The sequence below is a fragment of the Apodemus sylvaticus genome, chromosome 9 (genome assembly GCF_947179515.1).
Source record: "Apodemus sylvaticus chromosome 9, mApoSyl1.1, whole genome shotgun sequence".
Taxonomy (NCBI): Eukaryota; Metazoa; Chordata; class Mammalia; order Rodentia; family Muridae; genus Apodemus; species Apodemus sylvaticus.
Window position 1 is genome coordinate 88,298,376 of NC_067480.1, and position 9,579 is coordinate 88,307,954.

General features: G+C 37.7%; 1 non-coding gene across 1 annotated transcript; it reads right to left on the reverse strand.

Annotated features, from left to right (window-relative positions):
• Window positions 1-1,225: 1,225 nt before the first annotated feature.
• On the reverse strand, window positions 1,226-1,289 carry LOC127693118 (U7 small nuclear RNA). The gene has a single exon (XR_007979594.1). It is a non-coding gene; the product is annotated as a U7 small nuclear RNA (small nuclear RNA).
• Window positions 1,290-9,579: the final 8,290 nt, after the last annotated feature.

The following is a 9,579-nucleotide window of genomic DNA, read 5'->3' on the forward strand; positions in this document are numbered from 1 at the left end:
CCATTAGAGCAGAAATCAGCATTTTATGACCTTAGCCCCTTTACTATAAAGACAAAGCCACATGGCCAAAGCTGCTTGCTGGAGCTGCAATATGACCTCATTGTTCTATTACATTACCACCAGCTTTCTGTTTTCCAACTCTTACACTACCTAATCTGGACTGCCCTGGAACTTGCTCTGTAGAAATGCCTTGAACTTAGAGTCTTTGAGGCTCTGTCTCCTGAATGCTGGGATTAAAGGCCTGTGCCACACCATGCCTGAACCAAAGATAATTTTCACCTAGAATGTGTTCTTTCCTAAGCTAGCTTTGAACTCAGAAATCTGCTTGCTTTTATGTCCTGGGCCTAAAATTTTTATATTCACTATTCCTCAACATCCATATCAAAAGCCTGTGTTTCCCAATCTCAAAATGTGGATCATGAGTGTGCCCCCATTTCTGAATCATACGTCATTCCATAATAAAAGTCCAAACTATTTCTTGTTCAACTGAAAACATGAGCAATAAACTTAGCTGGGTAGGATCTTGCCCTGATATCACCACTCCCAAAATCTTTTTATCTCCTTCCTTAGTATCTTTCTGACAAAGCTGCCTCATTAGTGCAGTGACCCCTGTTCTTCCAGGTTGTTGAATCTCCTCATATTTTATATTGCATCCTTATTTTTACATAATTGAGAAATCCTGTAAAAATTAGTTCTTTCATTGATTTATATATTATTGAACTCATACTTTCAGAGTTCTTTTTCACAGTCTTAAGTGATGTCCTTAATGTCACAGTGTTACCATTTTTTTTTTTTTTTTTTGAGGAACACCAAACGCATTCTCCTTTCCTGGAACCATGCTGTTTGTGATTATCATGGAGTCATTAATTTTAGCATGGAGACCATTTCCTGAAGCAGAAACATAAAATAAAATGAATACATTATTATATAAACAAGCCTTATGCCTATATCAACTGACAGTATTAGAGAAAACCCATGCCCTGCTGGCTCTTCTCCAGGGGTGATACCAAGGACCAGCCACAGCTTGGTTGGGGGTCCTGAGGAAGGGGTGTTTAGGAGCAGCAGGAGAAATGACTCAAAGTCAATGGTAGGATACAAGCTGACAATTCTGGAATCTGCTTGAGATAGGTCACTAGACAGTTTTCTACTTGGCTCATGGGTCTTCCCTTGTCTATAAGCCTACTAGAATAATTCTAAAGGAACTGTAATAACTCTCTGGATAGTTTTTTGTTTTCCTACCAAAGTCAGAAAACCTATTAGACAAAATTCTAAAGGAGCTATAATCACTATCTAGACAGCTTTTGTATTTTCTGGCCAAGTCAGAAATTCTAAAAGAGCTCTCTAGATAGCTCAGCTCTTACAGACCAAAGCTCAGTCTTCGATTTGCATATCAATTCAATCATTTATGGAGGTTCTCTTTTGATTATCCCATGAATCAGCATTTTATGACCTGAGCTCCTTGATTCTTAGGAAAAAGATAGCAAGATTTTTTTTTTTTTTTTTTGACATTGCAAGTCTTACATGGTTCACTGGGCATAGCACTTGTGGTTGTAAAATCTAGACATAATTTTTTATATGAGACAGTTATCTCTCTGTTTTCCAACTCCTTTACTGCCTAAGTTTGGCTCTCCTGTAACTTGCTGTGTAGACAGACCTTGAGCTCAGAGATATTCCTACCTTTATTTACACAAACAATGAGCTTAGGTGGGTGGAATTTTGCCCTGAGATCATCACTCCTTCATTTCCTGATACTCCTTTATTATTTGCACCATGAGCTTTGATTTTTAAGTATTCCTTTCCCTTTACTGGCTCATTAGTGCAGCTGCCTCTGTTCTTTCAGGTCAGTGAAGTTCCTCATACAATTTGTACTATATTCTTATATTTCACATAGTCAAGAAATCCTGTATATATATTCTTGAACTCATGTTTTCAGAGTTCTTTCCCACAACCTTAAGAGCTGTCCTGAAGGTCACAGCATTACTTACCATTTTGCTATGGAACTTTAAACATATTCTTGATTCCTGAACTCATGCTGTTTTTAACTATCACAGAATCATTAACCTTGGCAGGGAGAAAAATCCCCAATAACCTTGGCAGGGAGAACATTCACAGGAACAGAAATAATTTGCACATTATTATACAAACAAGCCTTACACCTACAGTAACTATCAGGGAGACCCACATTCTGCTGGTGCTACACCAGGGGTGGGAACTGTGTCACAATGTCCCTTTCACAGCCATGCTGAACCTGGCACTGTGGGGCATTTTCTAAGGCAAAGTATTGCTATACATTTTTTTCTTCATGTAAAGCTTTCTCTCTCTCCCTCTCCCTCTCCCTCTCCCTCTCCCTCACCCTCTCCCTCTCCCTCACCCTCTCCCTCCCTCTCCCTCTCTCTCTCTCTCTCTCTCTCTCTCTCTCTCTCTCTCACACACACACACACACACACACACAATTATTATAGAGTCTTTTTAATTACCTATAATCACCACAGAAGCAATGGCTCACCCTTGAAGTTGTAATCACTGGTACTCCAGCCAACCTCTGGAGTAAGGCAGATTTGCTTATTATCTTGATGTCAAGCATTAAATGGCAATTGTTTCTTTTAAATTCACTTCCTTAGACTAGTAAAATTTTTCCCATTAATTTATTTACTTATTCATTTTACAACCAGATCAGAGCCCCCCTCCTTCAGTACACCCCTCATATAACCCATCCCCACACATTCCCTTTCCCTTCACCTCTGAGGAGGAGGAGGTATCTCCCAGCTAACCAACCCACTCTAACACTTCAAGTCACTGAAAGACTAGATATACCCTCACCCATTGAAACCAGAGGACAATTTGTACTAGTCTGTTTTCTTCATCACATGGAATCTAAAATTTGATTTCAGATTGTCAGATTTGGTAATAAAAGCTCTTATTTCTTGCCTGCCTAGAATAATATTTTAATAAGAAAAATATAAAATCTTCTCCTTCAAAACATGACGTATACATATGATTGAAAAATCTCCAAATATAGAAAGAAAAATTGCATTCCTTGATCATGGAGAATAATTCAGGTTTATACTTCTATTCTTATCAATTGCTATGATTCTACTTTTCTTATTTCAGGATTTCCTTTCCATTATTCTTCCTATGAACTCTCTACAAATTCATATCATTATCCTGTGCTGTCATCCATAATGCAAATTCCTTTTGCTCTTTGATAACCTCTAACACATTTAGACAATTAACCAAAGGAAACTAAAATGCAACAAATTACCATGAAACTAATACAATCTGTTGATAGACCTAGCTATACACACTCACACTCACACACACACACACACACACACACACACACACAAACACACACACACACACTCACACACAGAGCGAGAGAGAGAGAGAGAGAGAGAGAGAGAGCGAGAGAGAGAAAGAGAGAGAGAGAGAGAGAAAGAGAGAGAGGGGAGAAAGGCACATGGGTAGTATTAAATTTTATTTTTTTCTTAAAGAATATACTTACCAGTATTTCTTTGTTTATTCCAAAGGCCTCTTTTTCTTTGTTTTAATTGTGTAAATGTTCCTAAATTCATAAATACAACTTCCTCAATCCATATGATGTTAAGTGTGTGTGTGTGATACATATGTGTGTGTGTGTGATACATATGTGTGTGTGTGTGTATGTGTGTGTGTGTGTGTGTGTGTATGTGTGTGTGTGTGTATGTGTGTGTGTGTATCAGGACTGATCCACTTGGTACTAGATAACCAACTGGATGGGCTATTATTTAGGCAAGACCAAAGATTCACCCCATAGGTTCTCAGCATTCCCCAATTGTAGTTCCTTGCCTGGGGTTAAAGCCCTACAAGCTTCCCCATCTCTCTAAGTTGACATGTACATTGGCATTGATATTGTTCAGGTGGTCATTGTTCAGGATGTCCACAGACAGCCATGTTGATAAGACTTCAAGTGTGGAACATTTCCTACATTTCAAGAAGAGACAATCTCACAGCTTTCTGTTCTTCTATTATAATCTTTCCACTCATCTTCTGCAATGGTATCTGAGCCGTAGATACAAAAGCTGTGTTGTAGATATATCAGCTGTGAACTTCAGACATAGGACCTAAAGTACTTAAAGTGGGTCTGAAAAGAATGTCTTCTTACAAAGAAATAGCTTTCATGGTACCAGAAAACCCATACAAGATTCCAAGGCAAGAAGGCAAACAATAGTTCTATCCAGGTATGCTTGCGAACCACAGCAATAAACAGAATGGCACCATAACCACAAGAGCAGAATAGTGACACTCATACTTTGTATGTAATCGATACCTTTCTAATTGGACTGAAGATCTTATCACCAAGAGGGAGACCATGCCTAAAATGGGAAAATTCGCCAACTATACAGACATAGTGAAGCCATGGATCTTGTGGGAGAACCTACACACACCACTTTACTAAACCAGCATAATTACTTCCTGCATTTTAAACATGTGTTCTTATACCCATAGGTAAACCTAGTTCTAGCCAATGTTTCTTACTTTGACATTAAGGTGAGATTTGTTAGGCAGTTTTACAAATCTTTTGTCTTTAGTGATTTAGGGGTCATGAATATATTTTCACTGTGCCTAACATTCCTTAAATAGTCAAAATTTGGCAAGGTAGAGAGAATAAAAGTATGGATCAAGCAGAGATCTTAACTTCTTCCATCATGCTTAAAAGATATGTTATGTTGTATGAGGAATATTACTAAATAGCAGAATAATTGCTCAAATGCCATGCCCTGAAAATATTATAGAACAGTCATGTCAGTTGTTAATCATAACTAACATATGCCTAAACTTGTTTAGTTTGGTGATAGGTGTCTAATAAAGAAATCTCATGGTTTCATTAAGAATGGGATCCTATATTTGAGTGCTTAGTCACCAGAGAGTGGAACTGTTTGAAAGGACTAGAAGAATTCGGTGTGGACTTTTGTAAGAAGTATATGGCTAATGGCTAAGGTTGGCCTTCAAGATTTCAAAAACCATACCATGTCTCTCTCTCTCTCTCTCTCTCTCTCTCTCTCTCTCTCTCTCTCTCTCTCTCTCTCTCTCTGTCTCTGTCTCTCTGTCTCTCTGTCTCTCTGTCTCTGTCTCTCTGTCTCTGTCTCTGTCTCTGTCTCTGTCTCTCTCTCTCTCTCTCTCTCTCTCTCTCTCTCTTTCTCTCTCTTAGCTGTGTGTATGTGTTCTTCCTGCCTGTGGATCAGAACATAGTCCTCAGAAACTTCTCAGAGTGCCCACCTCTGTCCCACCATGATCCCCACCATGATGATAATGGACTAAGCCCTCTAAAACTGTAATCATTCCCCCAATTATGAGCTTTCTTTTATAAAAGCTTCCTTGGTCATGGTATCTCTCCACAGCAATAGAAAAAGTGACTAAGACTGAAAACAGCAATTGTTTTTTTCGCAAAATCATTTTTTAATTTTTAATTTTTTTTATTTTCTATATTTTTTGTTTACATTCAAAATCTTAAGGTGATAAAAAGGGCTTAGAGAAGATATTTTCCACTGAACAAAATCAATTATAAGGACTTGATAATTTACTAAAGCACTTTGAAATTCAATATTCACAAACTTAAAGGCAGATATCTAAGACATTTAAATAAAATATTTTATATGGTAAATCATATTATTGTTTAAAATATGAAATCCTTGCAGCAGACACTTAGATTTACAGAAAATAATGTGTTTTAAGTATCCTGATATTTCATTCAGTATGAATTTCTGTTGGTGGGAATAAATGCAATAGATCAGAGGATTTTACAGAAATATATGCTAGAATTTTAACCTTCAGGGAATACAGAAAAATGATTAATTTACTGTCTGTTTAAATCTATATTAAAAAGAAAATATTACTTCTAACACTTGCAAATTTTTTCTTAAAATATAGTTGTGCAAGCCTCTATTGCAATGAGAATAGTATGGGAGTGATGTGTTAATTTGCTAGGGACTGAAGGTGTGCATGACTCAGTGTTGCCACTGTAGTGAGGTGAGGAATTCCCACCCACAATGTCGAAACTATGATATAGGCCTGTCGCTGGGACAACTGTACATTTCAGAGACAAAGCATGATTGCCTGACTCTATTAGAGATCTCTAGGATCTTTTCTTGCATTAGAATATAATCATGCATTCCTGCTATTCATTTCATAGAGTACTTCAAACATACAAAAGTCTCCAAAGTACCTACCATCTGGATATAAGATGTTCATAATTTAGAATTACTTTTCAAGAAATGAACCATCACCAGTAACTTTAAGCAACTCATTCCTGGTCTAGCATAATTAAATGAAAGAGGAATTATGTCTTCATAATTTACTACATAATGTAATCATGAATCACAAATACTATTTTATATGATTTAAAGTTACAAAAAAATATGTGAGAAATTTTTTCTGTACCTGACAATTCGTAATTTGTTTTCATAATTTTTAAAAGTGTGTTTCTGCTTTGGCTGAGTCCATAAAGTGTTTTCTTTGCATCCATGAGAACCTGAGTCCTCAGCACCTGAGAAATAACCCAAACATTCTGTTGGACACCTGTAATCCATGTATGGGGAGATAGGGACAGGCAGAATGATAGAGGTAGCTGGCCAGGCAGCCAAGCCTCATGTTCCCTCCCCAGGTTAATGAGAAGCCTTGTATCATAAAAAAAAAAAATGGGAACTAAGAACTATGTTCCTGAGGAGTGACACAAGACATTTTCTGCAGGCCTACATACATACTTGCATGAACACAGTCATACACACACACACACACACATGCACACAAAACACGGTCAAAGACATTTACACATGCCTATTACATGTTCTTCAAGTTTTCCATCCATCCAATTTGCACCTATCACTTTAGCTTCAGCTCTCTTCTCTTTTTATTGCTGATTTATCCTCTTTCCTGCTTTATATTAACCATTTTTTCCTTCTTTCCTTCCACTAATTTGGCAAATAATTCTGGTACTTCTCCTAAGTGAAGGCATTGAAAATGTAAATACCTTTAACATGTTTACTAACCTAACTTTCATACAGATATAGTCTGATATTAAAGGTTTTGCTTTGTATGCATTCACCATTCTCTTAAAGGGCAGTGTTGAAGGATGAAGATGTAATGCTAACAGTGACTTCTCTGTATTTATTTGTATCTTGAGCACTAATTCTGTAGGAGAGATGTTTGCATCTACTAAAAGATTTTGGTTTTGTATTTGTATGTACTGTGCATGCAAGTGTGCATATTGATATGTGTGCCCATGCATGTGCACTTGTATGTGCACATGCCTGTGGAGACAAGAGGATGATATCCAATGTCTTCTTCACTCTTTATCTTCCCTATTGAGGCTTATTCTCTGTTGAGCCTGAGATCACTGTTTTGGCTACTTCCCTTTCCTTGGAAACTCGCTGTGTTCGTTCCCAGGCTTTTAGATTGCAAGAGGTCAGCACAGCCAATTGCTTCTTGTATATGTCTTGGGAATCAGAAATATAGTCCTCATACTTGGGCTGCAAGAGTTTTAAATGCTAACCCATTCCACACCCAAGACATGATTTTTGGGTCTCTCTCTCTCTCTCTCTCTCTCTCTCTCTCTCTCTCTCTCTCTGATGATGATGATGATTTGTGTTTTCTTTCTATTACCCATAAAAATGTTATGATGTCTCTAGTGTTTCTCTGATTATCAGTGATGCATTCTGTGACTGTTAAATATATTGCTTTAAATCTGATGTGTTTCAACACACTGAAACTCCCAAGTCTCTGCATTTATGAAAACCTTCATCAACTATTTCTAGGAATGCACTTTCACCTCCTTTTGATGCTGTGGAAAACACCTTAGACATGCTGGGATTTGTTCTTATTACTGTGAATATTACTTGTCATTTTGATAATGTCTCATGAGAGACAGAGTGAGAGAGAGAGAGAGAGAGAGAGAGAGAGAGAGAGAGAGAGAGAGAGAGAGAGAGAGGAGAGAGGGAGAAGGAAAGGGAGAGGGGGGGAGGGGAGGGGGAGAGGGAGAGTTGTCTCCACCCTTCATTCCCCCTTTATTAGCCTCTTGAGTCTTAGGATCATTTTTTTTTCTTTTCATTCCATAACTACCTTATTTCCTGATAATCCCAGAGTATTCTTGAAATCTTTCAATTTGCCCATAGATTCTTTAAAGTGATATGATATATTCTTCAGATGGTCAATGTGTTACATTTCTAGGTGTTCTATTATTTGCTTAGAGTGTCCTAATTTTTTTCCACTGGCCTATTTGTGGGTTCTATGTTTTCAGCATTTTTATGATTTCAATGCATAATTCACATTGATCTTTCAGATTTGTGTCTTGAACAAAAATCTGGTGTTCTGAACATCAGTCTGCTCTCTCTCTCTCTCTCTCTCTCTCTCTCTCTCTCTCTCTCTCTCTCTCTCATGTGAAATATTGCTGAAACATGTTTGATCAGATTTTGCTCTTTCTAGTTATCAATCAAATTTACTAGCTTTGGAAAAATCCAAGACTGTCATCTTATAAAATGCTACAAGTACTTAGATAACAGTGTGGAAATCCTTGAAGTGAAAAGGACATGAGTGATACATTACATTCCCATTAAATTTACCTACGGTTACATAAAGACAGTTTATGTGACCCACTGCACAACATTGTAAGCATATGAGGTATTTTATTACAAATGGATGTCACAAGGTCTTGGTTTTATTCATCTTTGTTGCTTTTGTTCTTCTTATGGGAGTGAAGTCCTGTTTGCCCTTATTAGTGAAAGTAGCCGAGACACACACAGAAACCTTGTATGTTTGCTTTGGTCAGGCGTCCGGGGGCATCATGGAAGGGGCTAGCTCTACATTGATTTCCTATCCTGGATAGATTTCTGTCTTTGTTCTGCAGGTGTCTGGGCCTTTCATCTTTTTTCTTTCCTTTTCTTCTTGTTCTACTTAAGGGAGAATTTTCTTTTCTACTAATTAGCGTCCCATGTATAGACGAGCTTCAAAGATTTTCTAGTCTCTGTTCTACCAAGTGTTTTCAAATTCATATGGTGAGTCAGATCTCATCTCAAGGCTTTATGCAGGCCTGGAGCCTCATCACCTACTGCCGCAGGATGCCAGTTTCTCGGCCTTCTGATGTTACAGCCACTGAGTGTTTATCACCAGCCCTTGGCCCAGCTGCTAAAGCAGTAGTTTGTATTCTCTTTATTTTCACATCTCGCCGTATTGAGGTTTGAATCCAGTGCCTCCAGCCCACTAGGAGAGTGCTCAAGCCCTAAGCCACCTCCCCAACTCTATTTGTGCTATTAATACTTTTGCTTTGAAGTTTGGGATCATTTTCCCTCTTTCTTTTCTATTAAATTTTCAGGAAAATAGATTCTCTTCTTGTAGTTCATCCAGCATGGACATGTCTTCACAGTAGTGTTGCAATACAACAAATTACTGAACCCTAATTTGAGCACCACAGGTTTTTTGTCTTCTTTTTCCCATGAGTGAAGTATGATAATTTTTTAATGTATTTGTGTGTGTGAGTGTGTGTGTATTTACACACTAGTGTGTGTACATCTGCATACAAGTGTCCACACACAGTCTGTCTGTAGA